The 21,219-nt window shown below is 26.4% G+C and overlaps 1 protein-coding gene across 1 annotated transcript in view; it reads left to right on the forward strand.

Annotated features, from left to right (window-relative positions):
- LOC119607589 (protein O-mannosyl-transferase TMTC2) overlaps positions 1–21,219 on the forward strand; it is a 112,739-nt gene that overhangs the window by 45,080 nt on the left and 46,440 nt on the right. Inside the window, 1 exon segment of the mRNA XM_037961570.1 lies at positions 7,041–7,079. The gene's annotated coding sequence lies outside the window, so the exon portion shown is untranslated.

The following is a 21,219-nucleotide window of genomic DNA, read 5'->3' on the forward strand; positions in this document are numbered from 1 at the left end:
TTAGGTACCGAATGACAACTCCTTTACGTACCAACTGACAAGCCCCAATTTCTTATTATTCTTTGCCTAACATCTTCAAAAAATAGTCTGCAACAGCATACAACTTGGCTATCTAGAAGGATTCGGAATAAATGTGAATACTTTATACGGTGGAAATTACAAACGAAATTAAAAAGATGAAGGATAAAAACATTTAGCACTCTTTGCTAAAAAAAAAAGATCTCATTATGGGAAATATAAAAAACAATTTTATTTATTTCACAGTCTTCCTTTTTATATTTTTTTTCCAAAATTTGAGTATATTCATACATACTTATACAATAACCTAATTGTGTACAATTTTATCTATGAAAAAGATCTTAGCAAAATATTATTGCTTTCCTTTATCCTTAACATTAAGACTTTTTTAATTTAATTTAAAACTACAAGTAGCTGCAAATGATTTTTACTGACGATGATGTTGCTAATGGTGGTAGTTGTGGTGGTGACATTTAGTACAACATACAACTCTTACTTTTTCCGTCGCATTAAAAAAGGATTTCATCTTTTTCCAAGATTAATGAGTTTTAAATAGATTTATTTTCAATCTCACTCTCTATCTTTATCTAAGAAATAAACTTTGTAGCTTCTTTGTGAAATGAGCAAAAAAAAAACAAGAAAATTGTTGTGGAAAAATAATGAAAATTATGCTGTAACTGAAGCTAATTACAGTTGTTATCTTATTTTTCTAAAAGACTGAACATTCATGAGCCAACGTATGCAAATTAAATTAAAGCAATTTGAAATGAAAAAAAAAATAATTATAAAACATAAAACACATAAAAGTAAAAACTAATTAAGGAAGTGGATTAAAAAGATTTACTCTATGTATATTATTAAAGTGAATAAAAAATAAGAGAAACGAAATACAAGGTATTAGAGTTCTTAACTTGCAAACGTATATAAAAATAAGATTTGTATTGTAGAAAAATTAACTTTTTTTATATTTATAAAACCAATGAGAATTTGTTAAGCTAAGGTCTGTAAAAAGCAACTTAGGAATATACCTACATACTTATTTAAATTATTCTTTTATCTTTTATTTTTACTTTAATGATATGTGTTTCTGTTCATATTTCTTACTTAGAAATAATTTCTAAAATTCAATATTCTTTTAACTGTACTAATTACCGTATATTAAATAACAAATCAAAAAAGAATATTTTCATCAAACGCAAACATTCTTTGTAAATTATTCAGTACATTTTTTACAGATTTTTTTTTATAAAAAAAATTAAATTTGAATTTTCTTATATTACGTACTTAATTAGTTTGAAATTTTGACTAGCACAGTTTTAAACATAAAATACAGTAATTGAAAATTTCTTCGCTTAAGTTTGTTCTATTTTCTTCTTAGACTGGCACAAGTTGCATGTCATTTGAAATGGTACTAGTTGGCAGCAATAAAAATGTTTTCAAATGTTTATACTAATTAAACTGCAACAGCAACAATAACAGCGACAGCTATTTTAATTAACTCAATAAAATAAACAAACAATAAACACACGGTATATTCTACAGTGTCAGCTAAAATAATACAAAAAAAAATTATTTCCTAAGATATCCAAAACCTTGTAGATTTACGAGCAAGTAAAATTCTGATTACTTAATCTTAATAAACAAATTAATACCTATTGAAAAAGACCAATTTCTGATTTTGAAACGTAAAATTGTATTTAAAGTTTATTATATGATCATCTCAGTATAAGAAATTAAACACTACAAAATTGTAATTACTATTTTTTTAGATCGACATTAAACATTAAGTTAACTAAAATAGTTTTTGGCTTAAGACTTTGTTACTTCCAGTATGGTTATTTCCGTCAAGAACCAAATTAAGATTAACTCATTATAAATATTAATCATTTGCCTCCTTAGATATATTCGTGTGTATAGAAGTACATACATAAATATTTTAATGTCTCCTTTAACAGATTTATGATATTTATAAATTGTATTATTTTTCTTGTTGCTGCTAATAAAAGTTCATTAATAAATCTTGTTGTTTCTTTTCTTAATTCATGCATTCTAGGAAACCCAATGAAACAACAACCATAAATTATTGCATTTTAAATATACGAGTTCACAAAGACCACTGAATATTTAATGAATTTAAGGAGCATGTTGCTTTTCTTTTTTCTTCACATATGAAAAACTCGTGACTCTTGGTCATAACTGGGTTTTATGTCATCTCTTTAACCACAATGCGTTTGTTTTAGCCTTTATAACGCTTTTGCTTTTTATATACATACATACATATGTATATCAGAAATGACTGACCTACAAAATTCATGTTGCACACAGCGGTTACTCCTTGATTACAGGAGTTTTTATACTTTTTTCTTTTAATAAACTCTTTACAGAAAAACACGCCTATTTTTATTTATAGTCACAATTTTCAAGGAAAATGTATTTACAAGTATTTTATGTCAGTTGATGGTTAATTTCTACTTTTGTTGCATTTAAGGATTTTAGCAGGGGCCTTTACTGAAAATAATAACAAGAGTGTTAAATAGCAACTGAAATAGGGAATGCAAAGACAGTTAAAGAAATTTTAAGAAATTGCAGTATGAGCTCTCAACATGCAATTTTTATTTTTAGACTTTTTTTATTAAATTATAGTCAACCTTTGAACGCAACATGTAGTTTTAACTTTGTTATGCAAAGTGCAGAAAACTTATTAGCTTGATTATTCATTACGTTTCATTAAAGGCTACTTAAACTATTGGAAAATATTGTATATGTTTTTAAATATTCTATACCAGACGAAAAGTAAAGTCTACAGTTTATTTTACTATCGATTACTTTAAGTACATTTGCTTGCATAAAAACCTAAGCTGTACAATTATTACGAGTTTTTCGTTTGGCAACTTTTATACAAATTTATGAATCTTTATTGGAAAAACGAAGAAATTTCCAGAACATTACATGCAATTTTTTATAGGTTTTCTAGCAGCCACAGAAATAAAAATATATATTTTCTTCTCAATATCATACACATATGCATACGTACATAGAAGTACATAGTTAAATATACATAAAAACACCCACACATAAAGTAAGACTTATTTTATCATCAGTTTTTCTTCCATAGAATTTATGGTTGAAAATCTTCAATTATGCCACATGTATGGAAAAAAAATATCTTCATACAACCGTTGTTGTTTCAAAACCATTCTTAGTTGGTATCAACAAAAAATAGTCTATAATAGAAAAGAAACTCCAAAAATATACACAGAAAAATCTGAAACCAGACTAGCGGAAAAAACTGAAAAAATATTATATAGAACAAACTACATACCTATACTACGTATGTGCATATGTATGTACTAAATATATTTTTCTTTCTTTTTGAAATTTATGTACCTACATATACATATGTACATATATATGTATGTTGGAGTATATGTATATGCCAAATATTTTGCGACATTACACATGATACAATCGCAAAATATGAAAAAAAAACTCGAAACAGGAAACTAAAAGAAACATTGGAATAATACATACATACATATGTATATTTGTTATTGATATAATGAAAACCAACACAGTCAGACACCGAAACCACCACACTCTCGACACCAGATGTTGTTGGTCTATGTAGCAGAAATTGAAATCTTGATACAAATAAAGCGATTTGTTACACACAGAAAAAAGATTAGTCGGAAATTGGTTGCTATTACAAATATTCCATAATTTCAGCAGAAATTTAATTGTTATTATTAAAATAATGCGACTGCAACTACTATTCTATGTTTAAGATCGAAAGAAAGTAATTTTAATCAAATTATAGTCTAATCAATCATATATTTTATTAACACAATCGAATCGTAACATTGCGTAAACTATCTACAAAATTCGGTAGAAGTAACAAACTAGAACTCAACAAACAATTTCTTAGCACCAAATATTGGTCGCTGTAATAAATAAATTCGGCTAATTTCTAAAAATTCGGTGTTCAGAACTGATAAAACGGTAGTTTTCCTCTGACGTTTATATATTTATGTAAATAAATTTCAAATTACAAATAAAAGCTTTGTTCCTTTACTTGTCAAGTTTGCAGGTTTTTACCAGAAATTGTAAAAGAGAACAAATTTGAGCAATTAAAATTATTTTCTCTTTGCCAGAACTTGCAGGTTTTAGCCAGAAAATTTTTTCCTGGCAAATAGAAAAAAATTGTCAAATAAATTATTTGTTTAAAAAAATACATTGAAAATAAAAAATGTTTGATATTTTTGATTTATTTTCATAAATAAGTATGTGTGATTGTAGTTTTTCAATTTTATTTTAATTTCAATAGAAATTTTTATGAATAAACTTCAATACAAATTTATTGAAAGAGAAATTTAGTTTTTTCTGTTCCCGTACTTTTTATAAGTACGAAGAGAAAATTCATTAATTCTCTTTAGCCAGAAAAGTTCTGGAACAAAGCTAAATAAAACTAAATAAATTTCTATATACAAAAAAAATATCTCATTTATTATAAAAACCAAGAAAATTTACATTAAAATTAACCAGGAAAACAATATATCCACTGATTTGTCATCAAAAGGATTGGATAAAATTGAAAAATGTGTAAACAGTGGTAAGTTTGATACTTATTGAAAAAACACACAAATCTAATTATATTTTCTTTCAGCGAGTTTCAAGATGAATCTTTCATTGTCCATATAAATGGAAAGTTTGCGAAAGAGTTGATGATCATTCCTAAAAGTAAGTATTTTGTCCATTAAACAAGAACTGGTGTGTTGGGCACTATTTTATAAATACCTAAGCTACATATGCATTTATATGTATGTTGTTTTTTCAGGACGACGATGCAGCTGGAGCAAATTGGGATATTCCTTCAAAAAATATATATATTTTTAAATGTTAAATAAATTTGTATGTTTCTGTATTCGCTAAAATAAAGTTAAATAAACAAAAATATATATAATTTTTTAAGTACCGAATGATTCGATTATTACAACCCAATTATAAAATACAATTTGCAGTTGTATTAACCAATATTTTTGGTTATTCTATTAAAATTATTCGGTATGAAGCATTGAAACATTCGGCTATTGTAATCGATTCATAAGATAGTTGTCGTAACCGACCAAATTCGATTGGCTACAAATTCGGTTATCACAACGAAACTGTTTTCTCTGTGTACTCAATTCCTTTTCTTTTAGTGGCTATTGACTTGAATTTAATAATAAAAAAGGAAATTAACAGAAATATTAATTAATAAAATAAAAAGTTAAAATACTTTAATATTTAAAAGATTGTGTAATAAAGCTGCGGTAAGTACACATCTCAATTTATGCAATAATTCTGCTTTTGAATTACATAACATAACAAAATCAAATCACAATGGGAAAATGGCTAATTCAGGTAAATAAAATCAACAGCTCGACAAACTTACTCTGAACTGCAGAGCCCTATTTGTTTTTTTACTTATTATTTATAGTATTTTGCAAGAAAAAATGGTTTCTTACGCCCTCCCTCATACTACAATCGTAAACAGTTATATCGTGTGAAAATTTTATGAAAGCAATTAAAGTGTTTACGGTTCTATGCTATTTGCCTTCTACAAGTTTATTTACAATCATGCTCTCCCAAACCGTTCTCATTCATACTCTTTTATGATCATCCAAACAAATACAACATATAAATACACGTAACGGAAATAGCAACATCATTTTTGTATATTATGATATAAAAAAAGTAAGAGGAAAATTTACTACCATAAAAAACTGGCTCAAAAAAAAAACAAACAAGTACAAAGTACCACTATCAGTAACTTACACACATGCATTTACACATTTAGGTATCACCCAGCAAACATTAAATAAAACATTTAATTGATTATTATTCGATATCGTTATATGTACATACTAAATCTCAAATATGAATAATTTAAAAAATCCTACTTGAGCAACAAACTTGTCTTAAATAATAGTAATTTCCATTTATAACATAATCCTTATTGTTTACTGGGTTAAGTATAAAATACAAACTCATTTAGTTTTTCAATGTATGTACACTTCCTCCTTCATCCTCCTACACATTCAAATACATTGATGCCCTGATAATATGATATTTACTATTTACATTTTCACTCTAATATGATGGGAGAAGTATACTTTTTTTACGTACTTACTACAAGCACGAACTCCTGCAAGTGTTGTACACCTTTTTGTGGATGTCTTCTTTGTTGTTCTTGTTGCCACTTTCCTGTTGTAGTTGTTGCATTTTATACAACTAAAATGAACATTGTACCTGTTTGTACTGGTGTGTAAATTTGAAAAATCGAAAGGAAAATGTGTTACAGAAAATAAAACAACCACGAATGGTGATGATGTTGATTAATGCGTGTTTTTAAACTTCAAAATATTGTTCTGTTTTATATGCATATCGCTTGTTAACTTAGAATCTGTTATAATTCACAAACCACAGTTTTGTGTTTTGTGATAGGGCCCAGCAAAAACCTTCCGCGGCAAATTGATTTTCTAAAACCATTCATGAACAAATTTACATGAATTTTTTATAATAAATCTACATGTTTGGGTACTAAATTTGGAAGGAAGATAAACCGCGGATAGGATAGGGCCGATTTGAAACTTTCAAATATTGTATAAAAGTTACTACCCCAATGTACATATACATATGTTTCCTTCAAATTTTTTAAAGAAGTCATGAGATTTGAAAAATTAAAACGGATATACATATACAAAAATACATGTAAATATAATCACAACTTTTACTTTTGGCGTTTAGAATTTCAACATCGAAAGTAAAAGCGATTTTTGAAAACAATAAATTATATGAGATATGAGAAAGATGCTTATTTTCTTGTACTTGGTTCAAAAACCATAATTTTGGTTATGCCAGTCTTCACATGAATGTGCGATATGTTTTTTTTTTATTCCCATATAAAATGTTATTGATAGTTTTATATTTTCTCAAATAATATTTATACTGTTAAAAATTGTTTCTCGTCTTTTTCGTTACAGATACTAATGTTAAACACATTTAAGCAAATTGGTCTCAAAGTAAGTAAATATCTTTAACAATTTTGTTGAAATGAATGCAGAAAATTGAAAAATTAATAATATGGGAAAGATGATTTTAGAATATTATTTATTGTCAAAATTAGTTTTTGACTTTACAGAGAGATAGTCAAATAAATTATTTTATAAATATTGTGTTTAATTAAGATAAACGTAATTTCAATTATATGCACCAATAGTAATCTAGTTTAAATGTTAAATTTAAAATTTTTAATATTTAAGTTACTATATTCTGGCAACAGTAGTGTTAGACATCTTGTCAAACACCTGATATCAACATTTAATTAATAACTAAAAGAAATTGTTTAACAAATATTATAATAGTTTATAAATCTATACACAAGTCAAGCAAATATGTTTTGGAATTAAAAACAAAATGAGTGAAAAAAATACAAAACAATTAATTTAAATGAAATATTTCTATAAATAAAATAACATGAAATTAAAGTATTTGTCAACATTAAATATTATTCTCTTACGATTTGCCATAAACCATAAATAAACACATGCACACATAGGCAAACAAACATTTATTACTTTTATTTAAGCAAATATTTATATTAAGATTTTAATAGAAAAATTAATAAACTTTATGAAATGAAAATCACTAACATCAATTTCATCATCGTCTTTGTAGAAAATATAGATATACCTAAATGTTTGTATATAAATACATACATACATGTATGTATATAGCTACAAATACATATGTACGTTTGAATGAAAATGTTTGCTTGAATGTATTTAGGTAAACATTTAATATTGTGTGCAAATGATTACATTAGTGTACATGTTGTCCAAAGGATGTACATACATACTTGAATTTCTGTTTATGTGTTCGTGTGGTTGTTACCACAGAGCAAAAGGAGACTTGTGTAAATACAAAAACAGATAAAACTGAGATGATGCAAAAGAAAATGTTCATAATATTTTGAAATTTAAACTCTCTGCAACAGATTGCTTTAAATGCCTGATGGCCAAACCCAGTAAAATATACTCTTCATATATTTATATGAATATCTAGACAGATCTTCTTACTTATTTGTAAACGTTTGGAATATATCTATATGTATATACATAGATAAGTATTAAAATATTATATATATTTGTATATAATATATTATTGAAATTCAATTCAGGAGAAATTCTGGACCTAAATTACATAAATTCAATATAAAAATCCAAAAATTTGTTGTCTTTCTAAATTTGTGCCAAGCTGTAAAAGTTTAATTTGAAACATTAATAAGAAAGTAAAAGAAGAAATGTAAGTGGAATATAATAATCTTAGAACATGTTCCAAACAAGAGTATATGATAATCTTAAATAGCAAAAACATAAAATACATAAATACATGTCGCTTAGTTGCAGCTAATGGGTCATGACTCAGAAAACATAGTTTCGAGCTAAACATTTCTCAAATGTAATAGTTTGGAAAAATTAAAATAATTTATTTGTAATAGAAATTAGTTTTTGTCTTAATTAAGTTAGCAAATCTTTTTCTAAATTAATTAAAGAAAAAGAAAAGTTTAATTTTGATATTTATAACAAAAAATCATACTCAAGCGAAAAATAATTAACATTTTTAAAATATCAAACTATTCAAAAGACTTTCGCCATTTTATTACTAAATACAAAACAACCAGATTTTAAGTTATAACCCTTTAGTTGCAAATGGGCGACATCCCAGCGAAGTACTTCAAAATGAAATACATTTATCACCACTTCAAAATTTGTTAGCATCAGCGGAAGTGATGTTTATTGACTTCCAAAGAAGCGAAAATAATTATTTTTGTACTGACATTTGAGTAAAAAAATTTTATTTGGGGATTTATGTTAATTATGTGCAATTCCTTTTTCATCGCTAAAAACATTTTAATTTTCATAATTTTATTTTTTCAATACAAATTGTTTGAAAAATGTGTTATGAGTTTCCATAATTTTTTTGTTTTTAATTTTATAAAAATGTTTGTACATACATACATATATTTCTGGATAATTTTTGAGTTAGTTGTAAAAGGTTAACTCATAAAATCCGACAAGGAATTTTTATTGTGTCCGTGTGTAGTAGCATTGTAAATATTTGTATCTATGACCATAACACATATTTAAAATATCGATTTTTTTCCATCACTTGTAAAAGTTGATGTTGATTTGGACATAAAATCCAGTTTTTAAACATTCTTAATTAACATGCTCGTCATGTATATAAGAATGTAAATATGTATATATACATGCTTATACATATGTATATATCTGTATATGTAGATAATACATCTACTAACATACATATAACATACATAACGTTGACGTTAAAGTTATTATATGTAAATATGGGCCAGTAATTAATAGAGTAGTGTAAGTCAAGAAAAGTACTTCTCGCAATATAAATCCGGAATATACATACGTTCATATTTCTATAAAACGTTTATTAAATATACCAATAAAATCTACATACTTACTACCCTGTATTTTTATTCAATTTATATTATATATTAAAATCCTTAAAACGTTTAAGTAGATATACAATTTATCAGTAGTTTTTTTTTTCGAAAATAACACTTATGAAATGTATATAACTTTTTATTTGTTGCAAGTCAATTTTTTAATAACGCTTGTTTGGCTTACTATCCAATAGTAATAACCTTGGTGCAAATTTCATTCAACTCTATTTTTAAGATGGATCACTTGACACGAAATTGCTCGTATATAAAATCAAACCGACAAATAATATTCCCAAGGATTACATATACAAATACATAATTTCTACTGTACATATAAGATCGACAATAACAACAAAATTATGTATAAATACCAGCAGATAAAGATATGTATCAAAACACTTACATATAGTTTTACATAAACATGTTGAAATGAAAACAGTGGAAGTCAAAACATGACATTAATATACATGTCTGTATAAGTCACCAACATTTTAATGTTTGTGAGTCCAGTTATGCTCCTCATTGTGCATTTGTTTACATATTTATGTATATTAGTATAAAACGTACGTAGAGACATTTATGTAAATGTATATTACTTTATTTTATCTGTCATTTGGTTATTTGAATGTCTGTTTTTCTTTATATGTATATGTTAATAGCAAATTCTTTTTGATTTTTGCAATCTCTTAAGTTCTTCTTGCATTGGTCTATAATTAAAAACCTTTTTAATAGATATTAGTTTTGTTTGGTCATGTTGGACATCAACAAGAACATTTTTAATGTATGTTCAAACCACAAGAAACAAAATGAGAAAAAATTAAAAAAATAATAAAAATAGCAAACAATGAGTTGCTTCAAACACATGCATGTAAAGTGTCCTTGTCCTTTTAAAAAAATTAGTAAAAGTATACTTGTGTGCTACATAAATATGTTCAAATTTAATGTTGATGTTTTTATTTTTGTGTTTTCTCTTGTTTTAGCTTTACTTGTACATACGCATGTCCTTGTAAATGAATTCAGATCATGGTAAATGTCTCTGGGTTTTTTTTATTTTTTTGGATTTAACAAATTTTGTCAGCATTTGTTACAAAAAGTTTACAAAATTAATCGAAAGCAATATGTTTTGAAATTCAAAACGTTGATGGATTTTTTTGTTATTAAATATCAAAGGCTGGAGGCGGCAAACATAGAAAAATTGTTTAATTTTTCATATGTGGAATAACAAAAGTTGATATAGAAAAGCTTGAGGTGTTTTTTTGGAAACTAGGACAACAGAAATTATTTAAATTGTGAAAATTTAATTTACGTTTTTATTTTCCACAAAATGTTTGTTTTACTCTAATCATTTAAGAAACCCAGCAAAAACTTAAATACTTTGGAGTGAACATAAATTCATGTATATCATAAAACTAAAAATAACCGCAATATATAAAACAATTTGTTAATTTATGTATATATTATGAGGTATAAATTTCATGACGAATGCATGACGTATACGCAATGTGAATTCCATATATTACACATACTTACATATGTACCAAAACGCGGTAATGATTACCACTATCAAAAAAATAACACAGACAAAAAAATTTAAGGTTTGTAAAAAGTTTTGAAACCAACTCCACGATTTTAACCCCTGTATTCATAAAGATATCAATCGTTTATTTTAGGTTTATTACGCACATTTTCCATACAAAATTCCTACAATAAACCATCAACAACTTTATTATGCATTAATGTATAATGATTGCATAACAGTGAAGAATAAAGCCTGTTTTTCACAAATTTTAACAAAAAATTCTTTTCTCCGAAATCTTCAAAATTGAAATCACAATTACCGCTAAAATGTGAGAGATATAGACCAAATTTCTTCACTATTTTATTCTCTTCTTTATTGTCTATAAGTTACATGGAGCGGCAGCGACGGCCACTATTCACAACTTCTGTAAAATTACAAAATTTTATATTTGGGACTCAAATATGCAGTCAGAAGGACTAAAATATGAAAATGTGGAAAGTTGGTTGGTGATACGACTTTTTTATTTCCATATTCGGAAACAGCACACCAAATACACACTGGGATTAGTAAAAATAATTTGAAAAATTTTTTCATCGTTGGCCTATGTAACTAGATATATTGATCTTATTATTGCTTTATTATGGATAGAAACTTGTAATTGAACATAGAATAATAAAAATAGCATTAACATATAAAAACCCACAAAATATTAATAGAAATAACAGCAATGATTATGTTCTTTTTAATTTAAAAGTCTTACAAATTGTTTCTTCTACATTTAAATTTGCTCCAAATATGTTCTATTCTGTAATCAAAAGAAAGACTTGTATTATTGCAACACGTACTAGTGATTCTATAAGTTTTATTTTTATTTAACCAAAAGAATCCTTTTTTAATGCAGTATAATTTAACGATAAAAATCGATGTATTCATTTGACAAAATATTTTTCCCAAAAAGTAGTCTAATGGTAAGAAATCAACGAAATTCTTTTTTTTTTATTTTGGATTTTTCTAATATGGATACGTATTCCACTTTCTTATTGTATTGCATGGGAAAAAAGTTAAAGATACATTTTCTCATTCGTTATAAAATGATTTTGCAATATTTGAAAATGTAAAATGCAAACTTACTTAGAATAGCATGTAATATATGTAGATGAATTTATGTTGAAACATGCATTCACACATCTACTGAAATAGAAATATTCTAGCATTTGCATGCAAAGTTTGTAACTAGCAGAATGGAAATTCATACATATATGTATACACATATAAGTAAATATTTGTTAAATGTCTCTTTGTATATGTGTTTATACATTTGATCATATAGATTTCAAAAGTAGCAGGAACAGCATCACTTGAATGCATTGTCATGCATAACAAAAGCACATCATCACATCCTTCGTCCTCTACGTTTTTCTATTTTTATGCTTCAACCACACAAAAACATCAACAATGTTGCTGTTGTTGTTGTTGTTATTAAGCATATAAAATTCTTGATGCCCATAGTATTTCATCTGTTCAGTCCTGGTTTGTTAGTGAATTTGCATTAGTTATAAAAATATATGCCTGACTGTGTGCTTGTCTTTACACCCAGAATGAAAATGAATGAGTGATTGCTAACTTGTTTTCCCTTTTTAATTCACATTATTTGTAAATCCAAGACCTGAGAATTTGGTAGTTTTACAACATTTTTAGTTTGGTTTTCATTTCTGTTTGTTTTTTTCGCTTTTGGTTATAAAAATCGACCATTAATATTTGATTGTCAGAATATAACTTAATGTAAAGCAGGAGCGTGTGTTATAACCCTTATATATATACATACATATATAAGCCATAAACATTGAAGATACCGTTGGCAACGTAAAATATAATTTTTTCCCAACTTCCAGTAGAGTACGCCCTGCATTGTTTAAATGTACACAATTTCTTTCCATAAAACATGACATTTTAAAATCAAATTCTATTACTAAACGATGCCAATGACAACGTGTACATAGTTTTTAGTTGTTTTCTGTTCATGCTTATACTGAACATTCTAATCTTTTTTCTATAGAAATTGATCGACCAAAAGTAAACACTTTGGAACGAAAAAATCAAATTTGTACACGTGAAAATTTTAACAATAAAGGCGTACAATGTCAAAAGAAAATGAAACCTTTTAAAACAAATACCAAATAGAAATGAAGTCAAAACTAGTATACAAAACACACAAATATTTATTTGCACACAAGCGTATATACAATGAATAGTATTATTTAGATAACATCATGTAACCATTTACAGTAACGAACTGGTGACATTCAGTGAAATAATTGCATTCAATATCCTTTATTCCGTCTGTGTTTTGGTTTAAATTATATAGATTGTGCTTTATGCATACAAAGAACACGTTTTAAAACAAACATTACAATTAAATAAAGGGATGTTGCATTAAAAATACTGATGAAGAAAATAAAAAATCACTGCTAACTAGATACATATTAAGACTATTGAAAATTTATTCATTAGTTTAACAAACACAAATATTTCATACGATCACCACAACTATGACAAAAGCAAAAACAGTTCAACTGATTCAAACAGAAATTTTAAATGCTTCTTTGGAACACTATAGTGAAAAATGACTACACTATGTAATAAAAATTTAAAAAAAAAATTAGTATACCTAAAAATGTAAAGTTCTTTAATATCAGAAAATTAAAAACAACATAAGTTATATATACATAGTTTCATAGGTACATACATATATGGGTAGTTTCGTGTCGAATGACCAAACTTAAAAAATCGATGGAATTTGCTCTATCAGTCAAGAACTGCCGGAGTTATAGGGGGGTCACAGTTGGACATTTTGTTTTTTTATGAATGTAACTTTTCACCTACTGGTTCTAGCAAAAATTTGAGTTTGGTCACTTAACACGAAATTGTCAATATACATAAGTAGTTTGGCTTATTAGGGAAAATGGTTTTGTGCAGTGAAATAATTATATATAAAAGATTTAAGGTTCAATTCGAAGATAAACCCATATATATGTATATGTAAATACACATCTTTTAAACGTTTTTCCAATGAAAGTGGTTTGATGTTGGATATCTTTAGCTGATACAGTATCCATAGTCTCTTGTATATAACATAATAATATCAATTTGTCATAAATATAGAATTTTGTAAATACAATATGATAACAAACATAAATGTTTCTTAAGATGATTTGTTGAGATTATTTATCTACTCACTGTGCAAATTCTTTACCCCCGCAAACATACACCCACATACTCTTGTATATATATATATATATATATAAAATTTATTCTTTTGAATTTATATGAAAAATGTCCTGTTTTGTTAGAGTATTATTGTGTTGTGATATTCTACATACACACAAACAAATACTTATAAGTATACGTACTACAATATAATCAGCATAATATTAAATGCAATTCACTGTGTTTGTACGAATATGTAGGTATGTGAATGTATGTTAAATTTTTAATGTGTAAGAGTATTGAATTTATATGTAAATTAGACCGACTCAGTATGGAAAGCAAAAACGTATTTTTGTTACCCTTCACAAAATTTACCTTGCTTTCTTTTATGATGATTCCCAAAATATTTTAAGTCTAGCTATGGCCGTTCGTGGGCTTTTAAAAAGTGTTTTTGAATTATTGTTTTTTTTTTTTAATTATAGTTTAGTTTCGAAATATTATATTCAATATGGGATATCTATTGAAAGGTGTTTTAATAGATACCCCAGTTTATAGATAGCAGTCTCCTCATAATTGTCACATTCCAAAAAAATTTTATTGTTAGGTTTGTCATTAATATAAATATACTTTTACACAATTTTGCAAATTTTGTGCAACTTTAGATGCAACTTCAACACGATATTATATATTTTGTTAAAATTAAAAAAAAAAAAAACTAAAAAAGTCCTTTTTTGTAAATTGCTCATGAACGACCATCGATAGAATCAATATATTTTGGAACCATCATAAAACAAAACAAAGATTTTGTAAGCTGCGTACATTTTTAAATTGAACATGAAAAGTCGTGTTATTTTATTTGAAAACTGCCCAGCTCACGAATGAACAACACTGAACCCAAATATTTTGGGTAACATCATATGACATTACAACAAATATTTTATGAAGGGTAACTCAAGCACCATTTTTTGTGAGTCGATCTAATGTACATATATATGTATATGTTTTGAACTTATTTGTATTTGTTTATTTCAATTTCAGCCAAGCATTTTAATTGATGTTTATATGCTGTTTGCAATACCCATACATACTCATACATCCATACTGCAACAAATGCATACTCTTACACAAATCATTTCATTTAAAATAGTTAAAGCTAAATGCGTTATTCTTTGTACAGCAAAAAAAAAACAAAACTTTTCATTTATTTGTTGTTTGTTTATTTTGTCGTTTTGTTGTTAGTATTTTTTATTGGAGCTGCTGCTGTTTGTTGTTTGAGTAAATCGATAAATTAAGTGACTTTTTAAAAACACAAGGGGGTGAAGTTTAAATGTATTTGTGTCAGCAACATTCATATTCATGTGTGTGAAAATGTTTTTTGACTCTATAGATTATATTAGGCGCACTGAGAGTGCGAATACAAATACGAGCTTGATTATGTGTATATGTTTCTGAAAATATAAAAGCAATTTTCAAATTAAAATTTTAGAATACAGCAACATCTGTTTGCGGTTCATAGTAGTTATTATACATATGTATGTATACGTATTTTTCCACATTTTACTTTCAAGTTGCAATTGTAACAATCGATGCTCATTTTAATAGAAACGTCATTTTAGAGAAAACAAATCCGAAATCAATTCAATGGCAATAAAAAGACAGAGTGACATAAAATTGATAATACGAAAAATAGTGTAATTTAAGCAATATTTTTGGTAATTTTGTAGACAATTTGTCATCACATTAATTTGCCACAATTTGTATAATTCGTTTCATTAGCATTTTTAACTTCATTTAATGTTGATTAACATTATGTATTGTGGCATTTTTTTAAATTTTATTAAAATAAGATAAGTAAATTAATTTAATTTTAAAATGAGACTAAAGTAAGACGTTTTGAACTTAATAAAGTCTATAATTCTTTACAATTATTGAAAATTCGAACAAACTTTTAATTAAAATTCTGCTTACTGGTAAATTTTTATAGTGCAATATAAATATACATGAACTGCCGGACTTAGTGGGGGTCAAAGTTGGAGATTTTGGCTATACAGGGTTTTATTCAAATGTGTGTAACTTTTCACCTATTGGTCCTATCAAAAGGAGTTCCGAAAGCTATTTCTTTATTGTTTCCAAAGAAAAATTTGAATTTTTATAAATAATTTGAATTTGAATTTTTATAAATTGACACTATTTTTCTATCACTTAATCGTCATTTTAAGTACAAATTTTTGAACAAATTAAATGACAATTTAATGGCCGCTTTTTGCAACATTTCGAAAATTGCAACAGCCCCGATTTTCTTTCGATTGCGCAAACCGACTTTCTGTAGATAACGGAACCACGACCCACATAATGATATCCTATCAACTACTTAGCATAAAAAATTTTCTTTTTGGAATTTTGTATATCTAGAACATTATATCTCAATCCAAATTTTTATCGGTTTAATATTTTAATTTAATAAAATTCAAATTAAATTAAATTTTTCTTTAATATAAATTTCTTTATAAATTATCATTGTTTCGTTATGTTATTGCAGAAAACCATTTAATTTTAAAGCTTTCATGAAAAATTAATGATATGTTTTCAAATATGTTATAAAATTTTTATTTTTCTATAAAAATTTGTTTAGAGATTAAAATATTCTTTATGATTTCGCATTATCTGCAGTCAATAAATAAAAAGGCAGTAAATATATATAAAGTACACACTTTTTCCTTATTTCTTCATATATTATGTGGTTGTTAATTTATATAATTTTAAACATTTAAAGTTCATAAAGTCTAATGATAGATTTCAACTGATAACAAATATTAACACGTGCTCACATACATATATGTATAAAACACACTTACATACTGCACACATATTTGTTTAATGTTAACACATCATTTAAAATATATATTCAAAATTATAAAAAAAATTGTAACCAAGATAAAAAAAACGTTAATAAGAGGCGCATAAATACCCTGCTGTATACATATACACACATACTCTTAAACATTTATATGAGGAAATTTTTATACATATCTACATACACACATATGCACATTTATACACATACTTAAGGATAATAGTACATAACATTATTGCACATATCAATAGCCCAGCAGTTTACAAAGCGCCAAGGCGTAAAAATGGCACGAATTGACATGTATATACATATGTATATAAAAGTATCAATTGTTTCTTTGATGTTTTTAGTCTTGAGGATTTTTCTCTAAAGCTAGTAACGTACATAGTTGATTCTGAGTTCACGTCAATACCTCAAACTGCAGGGTATATACATATTTGATTTAATTTCATCTCTTTCTACATTAGTTAGATTCCTTGTCAGTGTGTGTGTTTTAAAGGTATATCTACATATGTAGTTGAATATGTATGTATTCATCCGTATATAGTAAAAAAAGTAATCATATGTTACATAATGTTCGAGGGATTACGTGACACATTTTTATCATTTGATGACAATTTTTTGCCATCATCTTGTGTTCAGTCTCATTTGGTATCTTTCGCAAAAAAACACACACTTATCTACAGAGACTTTTGGAAAAAGTCTAAATATACATGAATGAATAAATGTAACAGGGAGCATCATAGCGCAGAACGGCAGATGTCTCTGGAAGCATTCTTTATTCTTGTACTTTGTTACAATTTCGTTTAACGTAAATAAATACATTTTTTTATATTTGTTCACACAGTGGGAGATGTAAGATTTCTGATCCGATATATTAATTCTACAACCCAAATTTTATTATCAAAAAAATAGGTTTTGAAACTAGAACCAAATCCGTAAACCCTGAACTGAAAGATAGCTTCTATGATAACATCGGGTTTCATTATAATAACTGCACGAAATATTACTTGTCAAACTGTAAGTACCGAATAAAAATAAGTAGAACATGGATATGAAACTATCAATGAATGGCTGGCGGAAAGGGAGAAATTTGGATCATGTAAATAAATATGTGTGTGTGTATACAAGACTTTTAATATTAAAATAAAATATAACACGGATGCCATTACTGTTAATGTTGTTAGTGGTTGGCAAAAAGTAGTAGTTTCCAGTCTGCCATTTTTTAGGATCGCAAGTAGAAAATGCTGTTTTACATAGCTAAAGCATTTCATTCTTTTTTCTATATCAAATAACATCAACAACAACAAAAGCCGCGTCTTCCGTTTAGCAACAAAATGCCGCCATCATTATATTTTGCGTTTTCTTCTTATTATTAGAATTTCTAATCTTCAACATGTTTGCTAGTTTTTCGATTTCATGTATTTTTAGGCTAAAGTAGTGCTGTTTAATACGAGTATATTAATGTATTTTCCTCGTGTTTTTTTTTTCAATTTTCAGCTTGTTATAAAAAATTTCATCAACTTTTTGTTGACATATTTTTTTAACACATTTTGTTTTTTTATAAAACCCAAGGCATTTTCTGTTTGTGGTTTTTCAATAGAAAATGTACAAAATTTACCTGGGGAAAATTGTCAAAAGAAATGTACTTATGTATGTAAATCATCTAAGAGAATTTATCTACTTAGTATATAAGAGCAAAGAAATGCTCAAATTTAATGTTTTGGGTTTTTTATATTTGATCTTCTTAAAAATAACAAATTTCAATTATTATTGTTACTATGACTTATTTGCTCAACAACAAGAAATCATTACTTAAAAGTCTGTTTCTATAGGTATTTTCTTAAAATAAATGGAGCAAAAATGATTAACACATTTTTTAGATTTTTATATCAAGTATCAATCTTTATAAATAATTAAATGGAAAATCTTTGGCAATAAAATAGAAAATTGTTGAGTTAAAGCACATCATTTTGTAAGTAATCAATTTGAAATATTTATTATTAAGTTAAACTAGTCCATGGAAATATGAACGCAGCAAAAATATAAAATGGTCTCGAAATATAATAAATGATGTCCTATCTATTTTAAACGATAGTTCTTTGATAAAACAAGCAGCAGTTAGATTTCAAAATATCCATCTCACAAAATATCTATAAACTAAATTTCAATAATTTAATTAACAGAAGTTTCCGTAAATTTGTGCATCTTTCGCTTAAATGTCAATTATACGTTTGAAAATATTTTTCTTTTATTTAATTTTAATTACCATAGTTTTTGAAGCGTTCAATAAAATAATAAAGTCTTATGCTATTATTCATTCAATTTAAACTCGTATTATTGACATGAATTTTAAATGCTAATTTTAATTTCTACCTGAGCACAATTGTGCCAGTTTTGAAGCAGAAAGCAAAAAATTAAAATGTATTTTGCCTTGAACTGACATGTATTTCTAATAGATGTTAATTAATTAATTTATTCGAAGAACACATTTACATATAAACAAACAAACATACACATGAATAAAAACAAACAAATACTGATTAGTGGTACAGTCAAGGATATAATTTTAAGGGTACTGGAATTAATGAATGAAAAATTCGACAAATTTTATTATTATCAATCTGGAGGCAAAATAATGTAAACAAATTGGCAAAGTTTAATAAAGCTTACTAAAGGTAAATATATTTTATTACTTTTTACTGGCTCTTTGCAAATAATCCTTACTATAACTGCCTAAAACTAGAATGAGAGTTTGTAGCCAAAATAATTACGCGCTTTAATTGAATGACAACCACTTAACGCATAATTCAATTAAATTTTGTTGTTATTGTTGTTAGTACACTTTGCCTCCTCACCAGCACCAGTTGAAATTCAATATTTGCTTCGTCCCTTCACAGGTAACAAACAACAACAACATCATCGTCAGCTTCAAGAACAAACAACTACAACAACAGTTGAGAGTGAGTGAAAGTATATGATGAGTTTTTACCAAAATGTCTAAACAAAACACAATGCAGGTTTATGTTAATGATGATTTCCACCTTAAATAGAATAGCTGTAATGATAACAATGACTTTTCCAAGGATGCCAGTTTATGTCAGTTCAGTAGAACAATCAGTTAAAGTGGAAGTGGAAGCAGCAAACAAACATCAGTAGTTAGAGCTGAGTTCATAGAGAACAAATGATAATTTTAAAGCTTAGTTAAATGATTTTAAATATTTAGATACTTGTTAGAAGAAAATAAATAAATAAATATGACTTTTTGGGGAAAGTTAATTAGTTGTGATGAATGAATGGCAAAATTAGTAGGGTAAGAGTGATTTTTTATTTTTTAACTTTTTAACTAAAGTAATAATGATAATACATATATATCGTTCTATACCACTGTTATAGAAATAAAAGAGTAACTTCTAAACGGTTCTCCCGATTGAAATGAAATTTGACATGCGTAAAGGGGAAGTGTTATCGAGTTTAAGGTTTGAATTTGAACCTCATGGGTACACCAGGGGCTTAGTCAAGAGTCCACAAAGTAGGACATCTCTGGTACGTTAAATTTTTAAAACGATCCTATTTCTTCGTTTATGTTCCGATTTAAAAAAAATTACATATATAGAATCTCCTCATCAATCCCTATAAAAAATCCTCGTCGTAGTATCAATTAAAACTAAAATATCCCCTTTTTGGGATTTTTAAATTTTTTTGGAGGGAATTGAGGGATTCGTAATAACAAATTTTACAATTTCTTTCTAGTTTTACATTCTGAATAAGAAAGTCTATATAACTGTAAACATTCCTTTAAAAATATTTATATATTAATTTTTTAAGAGAACGAAGCAATTTATATAAATAGATCCAGCAATTATAAGTATAGGTTAATTTATGTATTTTTTAGAAATTCTAGACAGATCGCTGAAAAACAAGTCTATGTCTGTCTGATTTTTTGTTGTTAAAGATTAAATTAATGTTTGTTTCCTTTACATAAAACTCACTTGTTATATATTTGAATATGTGTATGTAGAAAGTATTAACTTAATCAAAGTACACAATACAATGTAAAAACCAATATTTACTGCAATTTATTTATTTACACCAAGCAAA

Source organism: Lucilia sericata, unplaced genomic scaffold (genome assembly GCF_015586225.1).
Source record: "Lucilia sericata isolate MDLA Ls3-8-SP2 unplaced genomic scaffold, ASM1558622v1 Contig000019F_arrow, whole genome shotgun sequence".
NCBI classification, from domain to species: Eukaryota; Metazoa; Arthropoda; class Insecta; order Diptera; family Calliphoridae; genus Lucilia; species Lucilia sericata.